The 24857-nt window shown below is 38.2% G+C and overlaps 1 protein-coding gene across 1 annotated transcript in view; it reads right to left on the bottom strand.

The window, feature by feature from the left end:
- Nucleotides 1-24612, bottom strand: part of LOC135220570 (uncharacterized) — a 488990-nt gene extending 464378 nt beyond the window's left edge. Inside the window, exon 1 of the mRNA XM_064257813.1 lies at nt 24415-24612. The gene's annotated coding sequence lies outside the window, so the exon portion shown is untranslated. The remainder of the gene's footprint in view (nt 1-24414) is intronic.
- Nucleotides 24613-24857: the final 245 nt, after the last annotated feature.

The following is a 24857-nucleotide window of genomic DNA, read 5'->3' as shown; positions in this document are numbered from 1 at the left end:
AGAGAGAGAGAGAGAGAGAGAGAGAGAGAGAGGGCATCGAAGGTGCAGAACAGATTAATCTATCCCGTTTAACGACCACGCAGACAAATTTCGACCCGCCGTAATCCAGATACATATGACACGAGATCTACCTCAAAGGAGACCCCGATAACCCGATTAGGGCTATTACGGTCCACGCCAGCACACGGTAGAGGAAGACTCGAGCGGAAGATTTACGGTGCCCAGCATGGAAAACAACATGAAGCGTCTTCCAAGCGAATTACAGATTGTTCCCGAGGTTGCCTCAAAGGCATTTGCAGACCTGCTGATACAACTTCCAAAAGCTTCAACGAATTGTCTTCTTAATAAAACGCTTTAAGGACTGAGTAAGGCATCTTGCTGTGAGCTTACTGGAAAAGTGCCTGGGATATCCTCTTTACGGTTTCCTGGATTATGTTAACGAGACCGTCCTGAGGATATCGTCCAATGGGCTTCCAGGACTGTGGTGAATTATCTGGTGAGGGGTCTCTTCCATAAAAGTTTCATTTGCGGTGCTGCAGGGATGATTATATTTGAATATTTTCAACGGGGTTTACTATAGTAGATTCACATCAACCGTGCATTTGATATCTAGGCCAGTCTCTTACGACGCTCCTGATTGGCTGTTGATAAGCCAATCACAGGATTGGAAACTCTCAGTCTCTCGAGAGTTCACATAGGCAGGATGTATGTTCCACCTCTCTTTAGAGCCGTAGGAGAGGTGGAACATACATCCTGCCCATGTGAACTCTCGAGAGAGACTGAGAGTTTCCAGCCCTGTGATTGGTTTATCAACACCCAATCTGGAGCGTCGTATGGGACGGGCATAGACATCAAATGCACGGTTGGTGTGAATCTACTATAGTTGCTCGGAAGGTATACAAGGGGCTCAAGGACTTTATTGCCGTTACTTTCCCTTAGTTTCACAGTTCATATGCGATTTTGCGTTGGACATACAATGTTGTGCTCAGTAATTCAAGTTGCTGCCTCACTAGATTGTGCGGCAGGTAATTTCCAAAGGACTTGAACGGGTGTGCTATTGAGAATGTGACCGACAGGAGTTTTTGCCTTACACAGGTAGACGACAGGGCATGGAACTGAGTGCCCTAGCGTAGTCCAAACAACAGAAGAAATGGAAATGGACAAAGGCTTGGGACTAATCTCATAATAGGAGCCATACTTTCCTTTTCAAATCGGGCAGATCATAATTGCAGGAGCAACCACGACTTTACATCATTCAAAAATCTAACCAGACTCTCTATGACTGTGTCCGAAGAGAAAACTCTTCTAATGAGCCTTCGGCATTCTACATAGAATGCGACGCTGTGATGTGCAGTGACAGAAGCATCTTCCAATGGAAATTAAATTGCTGTGGGATCAGCGACGCACCACTGGAATGACTTCCAGCGTCTAGTAGCAAGAGGAAAGCTGGTAAGTTTTAATTTATTATGTCCTCATAATATCAGTAGTTTATATTATTTTAAAAATTCAGTTATGACTTTAATACGAAATGTATACTAGTATTGCACCAGCCCCGTTTTTTTTTTTTTTTTTTTTTTTTTTTGCCATGTCCCTAGGTTAGGTTAGTTTACATAATTAGCCAGACAGTAATTTGGGTGTGGCAAACACAATGAGATTATTTTCAGTAAGATTCTATGGTTGGTTTTTAAGATATGGTGTCCCTCCATTTTCTGGGAAATCCGGTACTCGGTTACAGTTCGGGAATATGCGTCCGGCCCTTATGAAGTCTACAAGTATCGGAAATAACATCCATATGGAGTGTACCTTGGGTAAATCTGGACTTCAAAGATTTGCATATTTAACCAAATGGCATCATACCATCATGACTATTCTAATTTCCTTTTGATCTTACGGGTATCCCTGGAGCAAGAGCCCGTGCCAGCACAAGGCTGCAAGGCGTCATCTGCCGGCAGGACGGGTGGGGGCTATCCCCCCCCCCACTTTTTCCTCAGGGGGTGACAAAATATCAATTGGCCCCCCCCCCCCTCTACTTTTTTCCTCAAAGTTTAATATAACAGATGCTGGAAATGAGGCTATTAATAATATTATAAAATATATACTCAACAAAAACAAGTATATAATATTAAAAGAAATAGTTACGTATTTTTTCATTAGGTTCGTGGTCAGATTAATTGATCATTTCAATTTTGACTGACATATCACATTCTTTACAAACGCCAACGCTTGCAGCAGCTGCCTGCGAGTTGGTTATTTTTCCTGCATCAAGCCTTTGATCTTCTTATTAGACATTATTTTTCTACAAATATATTATAATTTGAAGTTAAAACTAGTAAAATGCTAGACCTGAAAATGGAATGGCTCAGTTTGGACGCTACACTATCGCTAGGTTATAGGTCATAAGCGATACACTGCTGGACAAGCTTCTTCCAACATATAAAACATTCGCCATAATGCTTGCTGCTGCTGTCAAAGTAACGGAAGAAAATCTCAAATCCCTTCGTACAGGCAACAAGTTTGAAGGGGATTTTTGAAGTCGCACGTGAGAAAACTAAAGAGTGCGAACTCGAACCAGTGACTCTCCCTTACAAGCGCAAAATTCCAAAGAAGCTTGGTGATGGTTCTCAGGAATATGCTCCCTGTTGTGCAGAGGAGTATTACAGACTACAGAGTAGAGTTCTTCAAAGTTATTGCAGTGCTTCAGAATATTAAAATGAGTATTTCCCTTCATCTAATCCTGCAATGTACCGCAACAGTCAAGAAGGAATTCCAGAACTTTCTGATTCCTTAAAGTAAGAAATTTATTTCTTCCGTAATCAGTTCAATGGTGCATCTGTCGAGGACAAACGGCATTTGCAAATATTGCCGGAAGTTGAAAGATGTTCCCACAGGTTGAACGCTTGCTGAGGCTTCTTTTTGTCTCTCCAGCAAGTTCATGTGAGGCTGATCGGTCATTCAGTGCACTTAGGCGCATGAAAACTTGGCTGAGTTCCACTATAACCCAAAAACGGCTTAACCACCTTATGATCTGTCATGTTCACCGAGAACGTCTTGCTGCACTTGACCCTCAACACATAATAGCAAGTAAATTTGTAAACAAGGTGCCAGACACACGGACAAATATTTTTGGAAATTTTTAATGCACCTATATTGTTTGGCTGTATCCAGAGGTAAGCACTTCGTCATCAATTGCAAAAAATGCATTAATTCTCGAAGGGTGCCCACAAATGAATCGCTTCCATGTATTTCTATCCTCCCCCACTGCTTCTCTTCTCATCCAACTACGTCATTTCATACATTCAACAATCAACTTATTCAGCATTGTCCCCTTCTATACTTTCTCTTGTTTTTTCACTATTACTGTCACAAGTAATACCTACATTCTCATTCTTGTCATTCACTTATTTAATACCTTTTTGCTACCTACCACCCCTACCCTTACATAATGAAACCCACATTGGAGTAAAAGGCTTTTATTGTTGCAGGATGCTATTATTTTAAGACTCTCAATGGAGTCCTATAAATCTTGTAGTATATTACACCATAAAATAATAAGTTTATTGTTATTCTTATTACTCATACTGTAAAAGTTTGCAATATTAAATACTGATCATAGTCTGTACAGTTAAGTGGAACTGTATATTGAGGATGTCACAGGAGACTTGTACCGTATTTTAGACAATCTATAAACTTGGTGGCTGACTAACAATAATAAATCAGTCATCCTTTTCCCTTATTGTTACCCATGTATTCATATTTGTATGGCATGTATTCATATTTGTATGGCATTAATATACACCAAATCATGTTCATTTCTTCAGGACATTGTTGGGGGCTGGTGGGTTTGCACCGGGCCCCCAACAGAGCCCCCCCCCCCCCCCCCACCCCCCCCACCCCCCCCCCACCCCCCCAGCTGCATAGGCTCGCTTTGCTCGCCAATATTAACAGTATAATTCTCAGAATGTCCCCTAACCCACCCAATACCGCCCCCGTCTCCCTGACCTCTAGAGACCAGATGACGCCCTTGTGTGTGTGTATATGAGAGAGAGAGAGAGAGAGAGAGAGAGAGAGAGAGAGAGAGCGAAAATAAACAAACCCAGTCGTAAAATACTAAGGCCCTAAACCCTCCGCCCCTTACAGGAACTGACCTACCGGTTCGACCACCATTCCCTCAGTGGAAGTGTTTAGCACCTGAATCTATCGCATTCAACCGATAAAGGATTTATGACCCGCGATGAAATAGCACGATATCCGGATTAAGCAACTGATATCCGGATTACCTACACCTGTCCGATTCGGAGAGGACTGAGACGTCATATCACGTTAACGAACTGCCTAAACCTTTATGAACTCTCAGACCATCATGAAAAGGTGAAACCTCATGGGGGTGAAATCAACTTATCTTTTTAAAATTCAGCGCCTATTTGTCAGTTTCGGTTTCAAAAATGGAAATAATCTAACGAGCTGTAAACAAAGACTCTAAACTTTAACTTACATTTACACGCACAAACACGAACAGATAATATGCAAATATGTATACGCGAGTGTCTTTGACTGTAATCTAACAGTATATGAAGATAAAAGGCCCATAAAAAGAGTTTATACGCTGCAACCATATATTTCAGATGCTTCTGTGTTCCTGTGTGTGAATAGGGACGCAGTAGTAATGCCCGAAATATAATGGTTACAACATGTAAAGTGCTTTTATGGCCATTTTATCTTCATATGTATATACACAAATCAAATGTTTTCGTAGAATGCAACCTACAACCCTCAAAAATAAGGCACTACACGCCATTATCTTATACACATACAGTAGCGCATACTTTCAGAACCATAAGTGTCCAACAATTGTGGACTTTCTTTCCCGAAAAGATCTGAAGACACTTCCATTCTATTCACTGTTCCACAATCTCACCGTATTTTGCATCCAAAATACCTAGTGCAACCATAAAAAGCATAGTGCTAATACATTTTAGTTTTCTGTAAATGAAAACTATGGAATGGCTTTCTCTGTCCGTCAGCACTTGTCTGTCCAACCTCGGAACTAACAAATTACTGAGGTTAAAGGGCTGCAAATTGGTATGTTGATCATCCACCCTACAATCATCAAACATGCCATATTGCAGCCCTCCAGCCTTAGTAGTTTTTATTTTATTTAAGGTTTAAATTAGCCACAATCATACGTCTGGCAACGATATAGGACAGGCCACTACCGGGCCGTGGATAGTTTCATGCGCCACGGCTCTCGTACCGAGACCAGCGAAAGATGGATCTATTCTCAGTGGCTTTGTTATACTCTACAAAAAACTCGATTGTGCCGAAGAAATGTCGGCGCATTTTTTACTTGTTTTTACTTCTGCAAACCCCCAACCAGCGTCTCAGGAACGCAAAGACCTTACTCCAAACAGTATCCCTGCTACCAAACATCTCTCGCCATTTCAGTCACAATCGTTCCCCATCCTTCCTTGTTCTGTTTACCTTGAAATTTCCATTAACTATTCTTCAAAAACTCTTCTTCTCACCTGCTTGGCATCCACGGATATTCCAAAACCTAAACTAACTGTTATTTCTTTTGTGGAAACCCTCAGTCCTGACTTATTTGTGAGATTTTTATAAAACACTCAGGTACGACGAGGCTATTGCTCTTCTTCCCGCGCGCTAAGATACCACCAAAGTAACTGCCACTGCCTCCAGCAAAGCATTGGAAGCACGTGAGTGGTATTCCTTTGCCTTAGGACACGTTGCGACAAATTCTAAAGCCAGTGACACTGTCTATGGGAAATATATAGCTGTGCATGTACACAAACTAAAGACTTAATCCATTACAATATTAAGTTTGAGTGAAAGACGTGCTTGATTTGCTGCCGAGGTAATCTGGCATCGCAAATTGCAATCATCGACGCTGAGAGACAGAGAGACAGAGAGAGAGGAAAACACAGCAAAGAGGATTGTGAACAGATAAACAAAATACGATAACTTTTCAATACAAAAAATGCACGCGTAGCCAACATGAAAATGAATTGGGGAAAGTTGAAACGAAAAAGGGAAAAGGGAAAGAAGACACATTTGATCCAAGGGGGAAGCTTTAAGAGCTAAATTTGACACATGGAAGTCTGTAGCGTGGAGTGAGTTGCAGCGGGGAGAGAGAGAGAGAGAGAGAGAGAGAGAGAGAGAGAGAAACGCAAATGAGGACGATCTTTCAAAATTTTCCTCATTTGGCCAATAATACGAATGGTAAAACTTAACATGCTTTTTCACAGATCAGTTGTTGTTCACTTAACGTAAGTATTCTTAAAGTGATCAAATAAGAATATGTCATAGTCTCGCACACACACACACACACACACAATAACGCATGGGGCTGACTTTTGCAACATGAATCAGAAAGTTCAACAACATGAAAAAGCCTTTGGTTATGACGCTCAAGGGAGTGGACATCATCTTCGCTCAGGAATCCCTGAAAGGGCAGGAAATGTCTTGCAAAATGTCTTTCCCGTTTGACTCCTCCTCCAGACAATAGGGGCCCTGAAGTTGGGCCTCTCCTTCCCACCTCCCGTCCCCTAGCAGGAAAATTAAGGACGCCATCTCCCAAGTGAAAGGACGGGCCAGTAACCGTCCGTTCCTGGCTAGTACTCCGTGGGTGCTGAGCAGTCGGGGGCAGGAGGAGGGCAGCTGCTGGAGTGTGAAAGTACTACATGGGTGATATAAAAACGCCTAAAAGTATGACGCAATGAATGCTGCCTTATTACATTGCAGAGATGAAGCGATATCTCTAACTCCCCCTCTCTCTCATGACACACACACACCACACACACGCATTAATAAAATTAAATATATATCTATATATATATATATATTTATATATATATATATATAATGTGTGTGTGTGTGTGTGTGTGTGTAGCTGCTGCATAGGTGTCGTTTCTTTACTGGAGCTGCATTCATAGAGTCTTGCTAACTTCTTAATTTTCTCCTCCTACAGCCTTGTATCTTCTTAGAAAACCCACTGCTTTTAACTATCAAGTTCCTTGCTGCAAGAGTCTATTTCCATTTGACTAAAGAATTCTATATATATATATTATATATATATATATATATATATATATATATATATATATATAAATAAATAAATAAATATATATATATATATTATATATATATATATATATAATATGTGGGTGTATGTGTATGTGTGTGTGTAAAGTCTGACAATCAAGTCCTTACTACAAGAATCTATTTCCATTTGACTAAGAATTTCATATATTATATAAATATATACTATATATATATATTATATATATATATATATATATATATATAATATATATATATATATATATATATATATATATATATATATTATATATATATATATATCTATAGAATTCTTTAGTCAAATGGAAATAGACTCTTGCAGCAAGGAACTTGATAGTTAAAAGCAGTGGTTTTCTAAGAAGATACAAGGCTGTAGGAGGAGAAAATTAAGAAGTTAGCAAGACTCTATGAAATGCAGCTCCAGTAAAGAAACGACACCTATGTAGCAGAACACGAGACCATGACTGGCAGTCAAGTGAGAGTGATTGGGTAATCGAAAAATTTTAGGGGTTAAACAGAAAAATTACTTATATGGTAAGAAGTCGTTATTCGGGAAAGTAATGCCGTGATATGTTAATGAGTAAACAGATATTAGAAATAAAAAAAGTGTGAATGTAGAGATGCCGATTGAGAACAAAATAGTCCTGGGTATGGAGAACAAAATGGTCCTGGGTATGGAGAACAAAACAGTCCTGGGGATGGAGAACAAAATAGTCCTGGGTATGGAGAACAAAATAGTCCTGGGTATGGAGAGAGTAATTTGAAGAGTTGTTAGCAAGTGGAGAATAGAAGCTGACTCGCATGATGCAAGAGTGGAGGCAGTCGCGTGTCAATTTGAGAATACCTCTGGAAGTGACTGCTGAAACCGCAAAGAGGGTAATTAAGAAGTTGAAGAGAAGAAAGACACCAGAATTTGATAGAACGAAAAGTAAGATGCCGTAGAGAATGGGAAAAGTGTGACTGAGAAGCTGACGACGACGCAGTAGGAATGAGTAACCACAAGAATCAACGATGCGTAGCATTATTAGCATACTACGGAAGACATATACCAGGATTCTGAAAGAGAAAGTAAGACACAGTACACAAAGCTTGATAGGAATGGATTGGAATATAGAGTTTAGGCCAAAGGCCAAGCATTGGGACCTATCAAGTCATTCAGAGCTGGAAAGGAAACCGAGAGTAGATAAGTTTGAAAGAAGTAACAGGAGGAAAACCTCGCAGTTGCACTATGAAATAATTATCAGGAGAAAGTGAAGAGCAATATGAAAGTAAATATGAATAGAGGTACAGTAATTGAAATTAAAGGGTTGCAACTAGGGGTCGAAGGGACGATGCAAAGAACCTTTAATAAGTTGCCTACAGCTCAACCCGTGAGGTGCACAGACGCCACTATCTCCCTACGAGGCACAAGGCTTGATAGGGAAAGAGCAGTTTGGATTGGATGGGGAAAACTATATTTGGATCATGCGCCCTTTATGGAACAGTTGTGTGATTCGTTTCAGAACAGCTGAAAAAAGTTGTTTGTGGCATCCGTGGGCATAGACAAAGCTCCCGGTAAAACTGAGTAAGACGTAAGGTGGAGAGCGCAAAGTGTGACTTGACATTATGTGCTGTGAGGTATTCAATTTTTTATGAAAAGGTTTCGTTCGGAAATACTGGAAGAAAGAATTTAATTGATTGACACATGGGTACTAAAACTGGCGCCGGAACACTTGCTCTCTAACCACAAGTCTATTTGAACCAAAACATCAGTTGTGGAGTGCATTCACTGAAAACCCACTGGGCAGGCAACAAATATTGACCACGTTCCATCTACCCCATCAAGTGTATATATATTCATCATTTTTGCCATGATCTCACACAGTTAGCATGTCAGTGTAATGAGACGATAATTCTGTCGTGAAAGGGTCTTTCCCTGGTTTTGCGAATGGCAGTAATTTCAACATCTCCCATAGCTTAGGGAAGATGTGTTCTCGAAAGATTCTGTTAACAAGGCTTGATACGAACACTGGTATTTCTCGGTGTATGCTTAATCACCGATTATGTTATATTCCAGTCCAGGAGCTGATTCACTACGCTTAAGGCTGATTCAAATTCCATCATAGTAAAAGGTACATTGTATTGCTCATTCCTTGATTTATTAAAATCAGTTTCTACCTGTTCTATTACCATTCTATGAGCAGAATACAGTCAGTCTGTCATTTTTCTTTGCAGCATTAGCAAAATTATTAGAAAAGTCATTTGCCACTAAATGAGGATCCGCTACTTCACAACCACTGATCTTCATAACCAGAGGTTGACAGGGAGTATATTTGCTTGCTATTTTCTAACCCTCCTCCAAACAAGTCAGAAGTGTTTTTTTAATTTAATTATATGAAACTGTCCAAGATTCCTTTTGTGCTTTTTTTAAACTTCCATGTAGAAATGAGCTCGGTGATAGTCACACTTTCGTTTGCGATAAACGGTGAAAGCTGACCTCATAGTTTTAAGTTCTATGAGTTTCCTGGCACTTACGAGTCCACCACGGAACTGGTCGACGGATAATTATGTCTGAAGTCCTAAGCATTGATTGAACATCAGTTCCTACTATTAGCTTCAGATATGAACGCCAGTCCCAGCTATGGTACCTTTTCCTATTTATCAGGTTAAATAAAATTACCAAAAGTGGAAATTTCTATAAGACTTCGCGGATTCCATTCCAGGAGTTCAAAGGCGGTCCTAAGTCGAGAAGGTGGGAGGAAGGAAAGGAAAGCCTAGTAAGAGACTGACAGGTGGAATGGAAAAGGTATTAAAACGGAAGAGCTTTTTTGTCCAAAAAACAAAGTACAGAGGTAAATGGGTTAGGTATGCAGGGATTTGAGGAGTTGCTGATGCGGCTTCTGCTGAAGTGCATGAAGAAGCTAAGGTTTGGAAGTTTTCTATAAGGGAATCTCCGCCATTCAACTGCTGAAGCAAGACTTTAGCAGTGACGAAGGTTTTTTTTTTTTTTTACCATTATGTACTAAGGTAGTAGTTGTGTTATGCTTCTGTGCCAACGAAAGAAGCTCTAAAAGCGCAGAAGCCACGTGTGTTAGCTGACTAATATCCATAAAGTGACTAAAGCTGAGAACAAGGAAGCAAAACATATACGCAAGATAATAATAATAATAATAATAATAATAATAATAATAATAATAATAATAATAATAATAATAATAACATGCAAGCATACTATTCTCATTTTTAAAAGTCCAGAATAAACTTAAATGCAAGAAATATCACAAAAATGAGACGAGAGGAAAAGTGATCATTATTTGTATAAAGATTTTAAACAATAAAATTCCATTTCTCGTGACTTGATGGCGGGCGAAGTGCTTCACGAAAAGAGATCAACCACTACAGAGTGAATGTCACAACGGTAAAATTCTCCGTATATAATCAGCGTCGACATTTCTCCTATGCTGGTCTTGTCTGCATAAAACTTAATCCCCTACGTTAACATGAACTTGGAAGGGGAAAAAAAACGGACTCAGGAAGAAAATTTGAGCAGATCCCGAGAAATAAATCCTATGTAGGCTACACATCATATAAAATGAAAGATATGAGACAAAGTGAAAACGGAATAAAGCTGTACCAAAGGAAAACTGGAACAGGATAATGAAAACAAAAATAAAGATATTCCGCAAGTCCTGGAAAAGTACTAGGATGTAAAATTAATCGGTTGGAAGAACCTCATTTTTCTATATAATCCTATATAATCTCTTTTCTATTGAAGACGGATGTTGACGCTCATAAAGATAATAAGCTATAGTCTATTTCAATCCATCTTTCCACTCACAAACGTGCGTTTTACGTAGATGTGGCAAAGCCCATAGCGAGGTCATGATTGGCTGGAATCAATGTTGCCGATAGCGTAGGTTCACTGTGATAATGATGCAAACCACATAAGCAGTAATGCATATGAGTGCTTGTATATAAAAGAACCCCTACATCACTTTCTTCAGATCATAAACATGCTAAATTATATCGTCCACCAGAATACAGTTACACGAATATATAACAAGCTTGCAGCAAACAAGTCTACGAAGATCAAACGCAAACGAACGATGGGCTTCCAACACTTAATTATGTTTTATCTTCCTGTAGGTAAAAACAAAGACATCTCGCTTTGCAAATGAGAATAATACGCATTTAAATCACTTCTTTTGCCTGTAAATTACACGAGTAGGTTAACATTCGGGATATCATGAAATACTGTTGGCTGGGGCAGGTGAAAGGAACAGCCACTGCAATACCGGATAGAGGGAGATTTCAGGCAATGCATGGCAATGATAGTGTGGGTTTCTTTTCTGAATACACTGAGCATTTGAACAATTTTTCTTGAGTATACAAATCATTACAATTTTCGGGACTATTTTGCTAAATAATTTATCGCACAAAATGTTTGTAATTCCAGGAGTTCCCGTCTTCCTTAGCGTTGATGAGATTATGTTCGGATTTAAACGCTAGCCTAGACATACAGTTTTTTAATGTTAAGCATTTGAACACTACTTAGATACCATTAATAAACAAAAGTTACAATAACAAAAGTAACTCTGACCGAAATGGAATGAATGTGTACGTGCACTTAAAAGAAAGCCAGTAAAATAAAATAAACGGCCAATCAGCAGCTTAGCAGATTCACATCAACCGTGCATTTGATGTCTAGGCCAGTCCCTTACGACGTTCCAGATTGGCTGTTGATAAGCCAATCACAGGGCTTTTAACTCCCAGTCTCTCGAGTGTGTTCATATGGGTAGGATCTATGTCCCACCTCTCCTGAGGGATACGTCTCTCAGGAGAGGTGGAACATACATCCTGCCTATGTGAACTATCTCGAGAGACTGAAAGTTTCCAGCCCTGTGATTGGCTTATCAACAGCCAATCAGGAGCGTCGTAAGGGACTGGCATAAACATCAAATGCACGGTTGATGTGAATCTACTGTAGGACCTAGCGTTCAATTGTCCATGCTTTTTTGTTCTAGCGGTATACATAATTACACTTATTTTTCAGTTTACGGACGTAGGTATTACTCTGCTATCACAATAAATAAAATCTTTATGTGTATGTAATGGAGCTTTGCATAGAATGAAGATTGAATGCTGAGGAAATCTTGCGATTTCAACAGTTTGTAAGCAAAGGTCTGCATGTAGTAGCACGGACTACACTATTGTGTGTGATCCGAGTAAACTGCTTGATACAAGCTCGTCTTTCGTGTGCTTGTATTGGTATATTATTGATACATATCGGAAGTTTATTATTTATATAAGGTACAAAGGGTCTTTGTATTCATCATCATTCAATTATGTAATTGACGATATAGTTTAAATACGCCAACGATGCTGGAAGCGTCGATTTGTCAGACAATCACGTGCTTCCCATGCGCACTGCCACATCTTCACCGGGCGGTTCCACATCTTCATCGGTGGGTGGAGAATGAGTCGAAACAAAACTATAATCATTCACTTGAAATATCTTAAATAAGGTAACATTATCACTCTGCCCGATAAGTGTTGATAGTTCTATTGAGAGTCCATATGAATTTGGCTCGGAACAAATGTTAATGAAACTATTATAATCACAATATTGATGAACACTGACAATATATTTTTACTCAAGCTCAGCGTTGCGAATTCATTTATTGCTCAATCTTGCTTCTGCCAATAAATCTCTTCTTCAAGCTCGACTCTCACAATTAATTCCCTGGTCAATCTCAGCTTTCCCAATTAATTCCATGTTCAATTCGGCTTTTCCAATGAATTCCATGTTCAATCTCGGCTTTTCTAATTAATTCCATGTTCGATCTCGGCTTTTCCAATTAATTCCATGTTCAATCTCGGCTTTTCTAATTAATTCCATGTTCATTCTTGGCTTTTCTAATTAATTCCATGTTCAATCTCGGCTTTTCTAAATAATTCCATGTTCAATCTCGGCTTTTCCAATGAATTCCATGTTCAATCTCGGCTTTTCTAATTAATTCCATGTTCAATCCGCTTTTCCAATGGAATTCCATTTTGTTCCAATCTCGCTTTTCCAATTGAAGTCCATTGTTCATCTCGGCTTTTCCAATGAATTCCATGTTCAAATCTCGGCTTTCCAATTCAATTCCATGTTCATCCGGCTTTTCCCAATTAATTCCCATGTTCTATCTCGGCTTTTTCCAATTATGAATTCATGTCCAATCTCGGCTTTCCCAATAATCCAGTTCGATCTCGGCTTTTCCAATTGAATTCCATGAATTCATCTCGCTTTCAATTAATTCATCGATTCATTTCGGCTTTTCCAATTAATTCCATGTTCGAATCTCGGCTTTCCAATTAATTCCATGTTCAATCTCCGGCTTTCCCAATTAATTCCATGTTCGATCTCGGCTTTTCCAATTAATTCCATGTTCGATCTCGGCTTTTCCAATTAATTCCATGTTCAATCTCGGCTTTCCCAATTAATTCCATGTTCGATCTCGGCTTTCCCAATTAATTCCATGTTCAATCTCGGCTTTTCCAATTAATTCCATGTTCAATCTCGGCTTTTCCAATTAATTCCATCGATCGGCTTTTCCAATAATTCCATGTTCGATCGGCTTCCCAATTAATTCCAGTTCGATCTCGCTTTCCCAATTAATTCCATTTCCGATCTTTTCCCAATTAATTCCATGTTCGATCTCGCTTTCAATTAAATTCCATGTTCATCTCGGCTTTCCCAATTAATTCCATGTTCGATCTCGGCTTTTCCAATTAATTCCATGTTCAATCTCGGCTTTGCCAATCAATTCCCACCTCAACCTCAGCCAATAAATTCCTTAACTCAGCTCTACCAGTTGTTTTTTTCTCATGCTAGGCTCTGCAATAAATTTCTGCTCAAGTTTCACTCTTGCTCTAGTTTTCTTTTATCTAAATCTTGGTACTGCTAGTATTTTTATAGCCGATAAATTTCTTGCTCCATTCCCTCCCTCTCTTGCATTAATTTTGTCCCCAAAGCTCAACTCTGCCAGTAAGGTACTTTGCTCAAGTTCGGCTCTTTCAATACATTTCTTGCTCGATTTCAATTTTCCATCAAATTTGTTGTTCTAGCTTTATTCTGGCAATACATTTATTCAATACCGGTTCTTCCAATAAACTTCCTGATTAATTGTGACTCTGCCAATAAACTTGCTAAAGTTCCATTCGGTCAATAATTTCTTATCAAGCTCTGTTCTACCAATACATTTTTACCAAGCTCTGCTTTGCCACAAAATATCCAGCTCAAATTCGGCTCAGTCAACGAATTTCTTGTTCAAACTCGGCTCAATCAATGAATTTCTAGTTCAAACTCGGCTCAGTCAATGAACTTCTTGCTCAAACTCGGCTCAGTCAACGAATTTCTCGCTCAAATTCGGCTCTGCCAAAAAGGTTCTCAGTCAAGTTCGATTCTAAGTGTTAACAATTCTAAAGCTAAATCGTTTGATTATATTTTGAGATGTCCATCATTTAGGACGAAACAGAAATACACAAAATACTAAAATGAAAAAATTAATGTGTCGTCTTAAACTTATAGGTCTTTAAATTGATGATAAGTTTTAAACTACCCTAATTTTCGAGAACAAATCTTTATCGAATATAATTTTCTTTTGAGAATGAAATTAACTTTAAAAGGGACACGAAATAATATATTAAGACCCAGAAAAAATTGTACTTAAAAAAATAAAGACCGGATACAAGAAGCTGACGGTAAGGACGATAAAAACTGAAGGAAATTCAGTTTTTTCTTCGCGTAAGATGGATGCTCTGTCTTGTGGAACCTGGGGTAGCTTCCTAATGAATGCATAATGAGAGGAATTGCTAAAACAATTATAACACGTGAACTACGATCAAGGCAGCGTCTTATTCTGAACAGTAATTCAAAAGAAAAAGAACAGCATATGCCAGTTCTGAAATACCCGTATTTTGATATGACAAAAATACTTAAAATAGTTCAGCAAATAACAAAAATGACCAAATGTGATTATGACATCATCTTTCACTTGCATTTTTGAAAATTCAGTTTGCCTAAAACAAAAAGTTATAATATTCACATAAAGAGTAACGGCCAGCTTAGTTTTATTCACAATAAGCTTAACCTTATGATTTCAATATCTAACTCCACACAAGGCATTGAAATTTACACTGGACTACAAAGTATCACTTTTCACACAAGTATTTTGACAGAGGATTTCTGTCAGTCTTTTTGCATTCACAATACATCAAGAGTGTGATGCAAAGCCCTTAATTCTACACATGAAATTCCTATAATCGAGCCCGCCAAGGAAACCCTTTTTTTATAAGGCAAAATAATTTCAACCAGGAATACGTCTCTCGGCCCAGGACGAATGGAGGTAGGGTGGGACGCTATCGGGTCGGGAGAACCGATAGGGATTGGGGGGGAGGGGGTAGATATCCTCCTCCCCTCATTAACCTCCACCACCTCCTCACCAGAAACCTTGTAACCGTCACTTGGCTACCTTACCAACACGCAAACAATCTCTTGTAGCCCATAGCCACAAAACAGAGAACACTCTCTGCGAAACACTGTATCATACAGGCATAATTGTTATGCTCGGACGAGGAGGATTTTAACAAATAAAAATAACAATAATAATTGTCCTCCTGCATTAGCAAATAACTTTAAAATAAAAATAATTTTGACAAAGCTCAGACTAGAGAAAAAAAGTTTTTGAGATTTTTTCTATTAATCAAGGCTTTTTAAAAAGCTTTCAAACTTTAAAATGAACGAGTGATTGTATGGCTAAAAGAACTTGCCTAAGTTTGATAAAGAACTTCATGTTCACCAGGATGTTTAAGGGTCAGATCATGTACCGATATCGGTTACTTTATTGCTAAAAAGCAGTAACATATTAGCTATTAAAGACCTTGTAAATCGATCAGTTGCCCTTAACCAATCTACTTATGCACAAAAAGTGCCAGTGGAAAATTATGCAAGGAAGTCTTTAAATTATAAAGAAATCGATGTGGAGTTGTGTACAAGAACTTTACAAGATATTTCCCCACCAGCTGTAGAAGATAGCAACGACTTGGAGATGGCCTTGACTTCGAGTTTTGATTGTATTGCCGAGACTGCTGCGAAGTGTAAGAAGGAACGCGTATCAATAGGACATAAATGGGATAGAAATCAACCTAGGTGGGCTAGGATTCTTCAATCAAATTATAATAAACTTATATGGAAGTTTATCAATTGGAAAGGGGATGTTGAGTCTGATGAGGGTAACCAGCCTAGCGATACGACGTTTAAAATTTATTTTGAAGATTTATTGAATCCGGAAATCGTAGATAGTACGGATTATTCTAACATAGAACATGATGAGAATATACCTTATATTCCAGTTCTCGATGATCCCTTCTCCATGAGAGACCTGAAAGAAACCTTGAATGGAGTAAACAAAAATAAAAGTTATATTGGTATTTGTCCCGGAATATTGAATTGCTTGCCTGTGAACAGGCTGTGTTCTATACTAATCTTGTTTAATATGATGTTTGTATGTATTAGTTACCCAGTTTCATGGTGTATTAGCAAATTAGTTTTAATATTCAAGACAGGGAATAAAATGGTGTGGAAATTACAGAGGCATATCAATAATGGATGCATTAGCAAAAATTTATGATATTTTAATTCTTAATCGTTTACGTTTATGGTGTAATATACATAAGTGTCAAGCAGGTGCTCAAAAAAAGAGGAGTTGTATTGAACAAATATTAGCATTACGCCTGTTGTGTGATTTTGCTAGTTTTAAGAAAGTAAAATTGTACGTTTTATTTGTTGATTTTTCTAAAGCGTACGACAGAGTACCTAGGAACAAAATGATAGATGTTTTAAAAGAAAACGGATGTGGTAAGAGAATGTTAATGTCAATTAAGGCAATGTATTCATGTACAAAACACATTTTGAAGTCAGTAGTAATTAATGCCACCATTGGTGTTCGACAAGGTGCTCCAACAAGTTGTATATTATTTATTGACAGGCTGGTGCGTATGTTGCAGGAAGCCGTTGCTTCCGATGGATTTTTAGGAGCACTAAAATGCTCTCTTACTAATGGATGACGCGGTTATCTTAGCTACAAGTAGAGAAATGTGCAAGAAAAAGTTGAAAGTATTACGTAAATTTTGTGCCGAATATGGAATGATTATTAATGAGTCAAAAACTAAATTTTTTGATAAATAATGATGATGATGATCAAACAGACTTACATGTAAAAAGTATTATTGTAAGATACTCTCAGAGATATCTTTACCTTGGAGCGTGGTTCGTGGATAGTGGCAAGTTGGGTGATGTCATTAGTCTGCACGAGAGCCGTAGCGAGGCAGTAGTAAATAAGTTTACAATTTTTTGTGTGGCTAACAGCCAAATGCCATATGTATATAAAAAACGAGTTTTCGATGCAGCGGTAATGTCAACACTGTTATATAGCTGTGAATCCTGGACATCTAATAATATTAAAGGCGTAGAAAAACAGTATAAGTTAGTCAAAGTTTTGCTTGGTGTTCGAAAGAACACGAGTATTAAATTATGTATGATGGAGGGAGGCATTCTGCCCGTAAAGGATATCATAATAACAAAACAGAAATCCTTTTTGGTGTTCAAGAGAGAAAATATAGATGAAGAATTGCCATTCAATTACGTCTTTGATTTGTGCAGAGACAACGGAACTACGGGTTATAGTTTTTTAACAAACATATCAGAACAAAATGAGGAGTAAAATTCGTTGGAAATGTTTGCACATGAAGTACGCGAAATTCAATACATATGTGAGTTAAACCCTTCCCTGAGTGTACATATGGTTTATTCTACTACCCAGTATGTCCCAGATTTCTGCCGAGTGTCATTCACACGCTTGCGTCTGATGTCTCATAATCTGAAGGTGGAGACAGGTAGATGGAGCAGAATCCCGACCTATGCAAGAACTTGCCACTGTGATAATAGTAGGTACAATCAGAGTCATGTACTTATTTCTTGTCCCTTATCTGGCGGTTGCCGTACAAGATTTAATAGGTTGAACTTTTCAAGTGTGGCTAATTTGATGGATGTGGAGCCTGATTTAGTTGCTGATTTATGAAGGTATATTCATGATGTACTGGGATTATATCAGTGAAGTGTTCACCTACCATTTATAGGTTTAATGTTTTGTTTTCGACAATATATATATATATATATATATATATATATATATATATATATATATATATATATGGTGTGTGTACATATGTATATGTGTGTAAAACTATGTTTTGTTTTCAATTATTTGTGTAACTAAAATAATGTACTGGTGTATAAATTTATGTTAGTACATAACGTATTGTATGTTTTGTCAGTAAATTAACTAACTATGGTCTGCTTTCAGTGTGCATCAATCGACCTGTTGTTCAAAAGGCAAAACTTATTTTAACAACTAACGTATAATATGTGAATACATCATACAAGTTTTCACCTCTTTTCACAAGCAGTCTTAACCACTTGGTGAACGGTAATTCGCTAAGTTTAGTTCCCAAGCCAGCAATTCTTTGTCTTTTAACCGTTTACTACCTATGTACACTGACCACTGTCAAATTCAGTTCCAATGACCAAAAATAGTCCCTTCCTTTCAGGTTTAGCTTTCGCTAATTCGAATGTTGTAACCATACTGCTGTTCATCCAAGTAACAAGACTCAGATCTCAATGTTCAAACACTTACAATAATCGGGGTTTTAGCAGTCTAATGAGCAACTCTCTCTCTCTCTCTCTCTCTCTCCGTTTTGATTTCTTTCCTTGCAATATACGATATATATAAAATTGCGGTATATATGCAAGATTTAAAATTAATTCTGTTTCTCTATATTCCAAAATATACATGAAAAGAAACAGCACGCAAAAGGAAGGATTTAATAGTAATAAAGTCATTGCTATATTTCCGTGTTTTAAAGAAATATGGAATCCCGGATTTTAATAGTTTGTTTGGCCTGTAACCTTTTAAGGTTGAGAAGAAAAATAATGGGCAATTGGTCTGGAAGACTAAGCATCCATGCTAAATAGCTGACCGCACAATGGGTCCTTATTATCATCCGCATCTTATTGGTTCATTCGAGTCCTTCCGACTGGTCCTCATTCGGTCCGTCAGACGGGATCCATTTATTTGACTGTTACAGTTTGTACTTGAATAACTCAGATCAGTTTTCCTTCCTTTTTGCATCTTCGCTCCATTAATCTGTTTCATCCACGTAGCTATACATTAGAAATTCCGTTTTACATTCTTAACTTTTATGTACGTCAAAATACTTCATATTCAATTCATGCTGAAAGTAGCCAAAGCAGCTCAAAAAAGTTAGTATATGGGATTTTCGTCATTATCACTTTTCTCGTTTTAGGAACCAAACCTCGCAGCATCTTCAGCAAATAATGTGGCAGACCTTTTATACGCTCTTTCAATGCGGACCTGTACCGAAAGGGAGGTCGAACGACCAACCAACCCGCAACTCCCCCCCCCCCCCCCCCCCCCCAAAAAAAAAAAATAATAATAATAAATTAAATAAATAAAAAATCAATAAAATAAATAAAAATCTGGAAGACCATATTTTCTGTTAACCAAAGTCAGTACTTTGAACAATATCTAATCGGGTAGAAGTGCATAGACCACATACCTAATTTTTCTTCTTAATATATCTAAAATAACATTTCAAGTATTTCACCTTGTATATACCTATATATGCAATGACATTTATAGAAGAAAAGGTCCAGTTTTGGGAAAACCGACAACCCTCCCCATTAAAAACTCTGGGTACTGGGCTTACAATGGTGTATGTAGTCTTGCCAGTAAAACCATTATGACGCATCCGTACTTGAAATATTCCTTTATGAAAGCTACACTAATTTGGTGCCAACATCTTTTTTTTTCATTATATATATAGTACTAATTTCGCTGTCATATTACGATGTTCTCCAGCCAGTAGGCTACTCCTAAGTTATTTCATTATCATTATTGACGGTTGTATTATAAAGATCATCATAGTTCCTTCTGAATCTGGTAATATAACAGTTTATTCTACTTTTATTTAATTTCAATCTTTTCCTGCTCATCCAACTCTTTACGTCTTTCAACCTGTTCTTAGCGTCAGTTTCAACGTCGTTCATAACCAGGTAGAGCTGTGCATCAATTTCTGACGACCCGAGCAACAAATCTGACTGGCACACTTCCACTGGGCGGAAGTCCACAACACAAGACAAGCAGAACAGTGGCAATAAGATTAAAACTGAACAGGTTTAACAAAATAACACTAGTACAGTTAGCACATGCACAAACTCCATTCGATATCCCATTTCCTTCGGCAATAATAATAATAATAATAATAATAATAATAATAATAATAATAATAATAATAATAATAATAAACCACATAGCAAGCGAATGCCCGGCACTTGCACAGAACCAGTACAAAAAGAGGCATGATTCAGTGGCAAAAGCCCTCCACTGGAGCCTGTGCAAGAAACATCAGCTATCTTGCAGTAATAAGTGGTACGAGCACCAACCTGAGGGAGTGATAGAAAACGATCAGGCAAAGATCCTCTGGGACTATGGTATCAGAACGGATAGGGTGATACGTGCAAACAGACCAGACGTGACGTTGATTGACAAAGTCAAGAAGAAAGTATCACTCATTGATGTCGCAATACCATGGGACACCAGAGTTGAAGAGAAAGAGAGGGAAAAAATGGATAAGTATCAAGATCTGAAAATAGAAATAAGAAGGATATGGGATATGCCAGTGGAAATCCTACCCATAATCATAGGAGCACTAGGCACGATCCCAAGATCCCTGAAAAGGAATCTAGAAAAACTAGACGCTGAAGTAGCTCCAGGACTCATGCAGAAGAGTGTGATCCTGGAAACGGCACACATAGTAAGAAAAGTGATGGACTCCTAAGGAGGCAGGATGCAACCCGGAACCCCACACTATAAATACCACCCAGTCGAATTGGAGGACTGTGATAGAGCAAAAAAAAAAAAAAAATAATAATAATAATAATGAATATTTTAACACTACTGTGGCTTTTAATTGTAAATATTAAAGCCTCGTTGCGGAGGTTCCTCAGTTCAATAATAATAATAATTTTGGAAAACTTGGATTTCATACCAAATGCCTGCTTATTATTTCTATAATACATGAAGGATATGCAAAACGGTAAGCATGGAAGTCACTCCTTTTCAACGGAAATCCCTGCAATAAGCCACGGAAATTTGGTAACTCATTCCCTGATCACTCTCCTTACCTTTTATACAGCGTCGCAAGTTTCTTTCGATCTACCGCCAGGCTTTGGATTTCTCTCCCAGATCTGTTTTCCCCCAACCAAACACTCCTCTTCCTACAAGGGACGAAATTAGGCACCCCTCTTTTAATTTCGATCAGGATACGGAGTGTTTATCCCGTAGCCCATCTTGAGAGGAACAATGCATTGATGGGGGGAAATAAAAACTCAAAACGTTCATTTCTATTATTATAATTTACGGCTAATCTGTTATCATTAGGCGTTCCTTCAATGCGAAGCCATATAATTATGCAGTACAGCACGGGAAAACATAATTTCGGATTCGAGGGACAGTCACCATCAAAATTACTTTTTATTTTCTACTTGAAAAGGACAATAAGCAACTCCTAAATAGGTTAAGATTGGTCAAGTAAGTTTAAAATATTAAAACATTCTCCAATATCCGACGAGGTTGGCACTCCCAATCAGTAACCTGACAACGAATGAAGAGTATACGAGCATCAAAATGGAGGGGGGGAAATAGAAAGAAATGACTCAATAGACACAAACTATAACGAGTCTTCATAAGCACTCAGAATTCACACTAGGCCAAGAAATGAAACTGTCCCCGAATGTAAACCCACCACACTGCATCATTATGACTATAGTAAATTCACATCAACCGTGCATTTGATGTCTAGGCCAGTCCCTTACGACGCTCCTGGTTGGCTGTTGATAAGCCAATCACAGGGTTGGAAACTCTCGGTCTCTCTCGAGAGTTCACATGGGTAAAATCTATGTTCCACCTCTCCTGAGGTATACGTCTTTCAGGATTGGCTTATCAACAGCCAATCAGGAGCATCGTAAGGGACTGGTCTAGACATCAAATGCACGGGTGATGTGAATCTACTATAGCTCAAATGGGCAGTTACCCCTTGCAATATTTTACCTATTTACATTGCAGAACATAACCAAAAATTATATAAGTCAGTATTCCTTACAGGTGCTTAATACACTGTTGGCGTTACGGTCTGATGAGACGCCCGATTAACAAATCTACTGTCATTGGGGTGCAGTATGCATTTATATTGGGTTCACCGTAGAACATAGGTTTTTACATATACCCCGGATACATACAGCTACGAATATCGTAAAAATAGAAAAAATAAAAAACTTGCAAAACTTTGTGGAGTATGCATGTTGATTTTAAATGGTCATCTTTTTATTTTGACTGACCAAAACTCAGATCCACGATCCGGCTCGGTCATTTCCAAGTTTAAGTGGCCAAATGGACACTATCTACAAGCTATTGTGTAAATACCATTTTATATATAAATATAATTCCGTGGAGCGTTCATGTGTGATAACTGCCATAAATTATAGGAGGAACAAACAGCCCAACATGGTTACGTTAATTCTAATACTCAACGTAATAGCTCAGTGGGAAAAGCAAGTAGCCCAAAATTTAACGTACCGATTCAGTGGACTTGGTCATTTCATATTTAGTACGGATACGATTTTTTTAAACTCTTTTCATAATCTGCATGAAATCGCCAGAACGGTTGCCGGAGGGTTGGGATGAGCAGACGCAATATAAGTAAGCACCTTTACATTTATTTCAGGAAGTAAATACTACCGGTCAACAGGGGCTCCGAGTCACTCGCGAGAACTTTTCAATTGTGAAGTTCAAGTTGAACAGCTAGGTAGGAAGAGACCAATAGGAACAGATGTAAAGCAAATGCCTCAGCACAAAGCAGCTGAGACAAACGGATGTTGCACAGATCATTACCGTCTACATTAAGCCAAGCTATGTACACTATTATCGGTAGTCCCCCCGCCTGCATCCCACAGAAGGGTACCTCCTTAGCATGATCAGCCTTGACCAAGTGGGTACACACAAGACTAAGCCATCGAAAGTGTGGCTAGTGTCTTTGCTATAAGCAGTTTTCAATTCATGTCCTCTTGAGCCTAAAGGATTATATTTTGGCAACACGTTGAAACTAAACTTAGTAAAATATAACTAATCACATGTGAGTTCTCCATGACATTTTCCTTGTGAATGTAAAGCCATGTGAGAATACGTTAAACTGCTACAACAAACAAGATTTTGGGGCATAAATTTCGCTACTGAAGTGCAATACAATGGACATGGTTTACTTAGAACAATATTAAACCCATATACTGGTCACGCAAACATACCAGATGATATAAAGTAAAAAGTATAAAAAAAAACCTAATATAATAATGCATAAGGAAAACCCACAAAACCAATGGGCAAAGTGTTACAGTCTCAAAGTCACAACACAAATAAAACTTAATTATACTTTTCCCCCGTTATGGAATGTGTACCCAGTATATAAAACTTTTCTTATTTCTGGGTAGTTCTCTTATAAGAAGAATATCATCATAAAACTTAAAAGCCTGACAAAATATTTTTCCCAGCTTTCATAAGCTAACACTTCAAGTAAGCCTAAACTTACTTTTCTGGGCTAACATTAGGAATAGGCCAATTTGAATTTGCTGAGTTCTCCATAACATGTGCAACTCCACCAACAACATTCCATGAGAATAAGTACGGAATAGTCATAGCTTGTTTTCCGCCACACTGTAAGAACATGATGTGGGTACTTGCTAACCCGTGCCTGTAGACGCAATGCAGGTAGGTAGCACGTACGGTAAGGGAGCATTGACTTTCACACCCACGATACTCTGGTTCTAGCTAGTATAGCTTTAATTCTATCCTTTTTATTTTCGAATCGGATGGAGGAGTACACAACTAGGTTTATATCTTCAAATACTTGAGCGCAAAGCAAGACGAAAATCATATATTGGGCAATTATGTAGGTACTGCTCGATTCAAAACTTCCTGCAACGTTGCTTACCAGGTATTACGTTCAGTTAGTAGTCCACTTATAAGATTCTATGAAAATAAATTGCTACTACTCATCCATTCTAAAACATGGACTAAGGGGCTACAAAACTGTATCTCATCGTGTGTAAGTGGATTACAGAATTACAACTAGGTATCATGCTAAAACAAAACCCAGTCTACTTACCAATAAATGCAGAACGTCTTCAACCTCGGCGATGTTACGAACAAAAGTTTTCTTGCACAAATTTCCCGGTTACAGAGTCTGCGTACTATTATAACAGTAATCTCATTCACAATAACGATTAAAAAACAAAATCACGTGTTACTAAAAGCGTTGAGCGCCACGACCACAGCCAACCTCACACAAGCAAAGATCTACCTGTACTGAATTCATACTTGGTGCCGGTCTGTCGGCTAGCGACACAGCCTACACTGCAGCCCACACTCACAAAACGAGTCTACTCGCCTCCCTACCCACCGGGTTTCAGTTGATTTTAAGAATATATTTATATTGTCGGTCAGTTTCCAACTGAAAGTCTATCTTTTTTATCAATACTACACGTCTAAGTGCGATACAGCAACAAATTAACGGTAAAAGCGAGAAAGTAGAAATAATAGAAATTTAGG

The sequence above is a fragment of the Macrobrachium nipponense genome, chromosome 2 (assembly GCF_015104395.2).
Source record: "Macrobrachium nipponense isolate FS-2020 chromosome 2, ASM1510439v2, whole genome shotgun sequence".
NCBI lineage: Eukaryota > Metazoa > Arthropoda > Malacostraca > Decapoda > Palaemonidae > Macrobrachium > Macrobrachium nipponense.
This window is presented reverse-complemented; position numbering and strand designations above follow the sequence as displayed.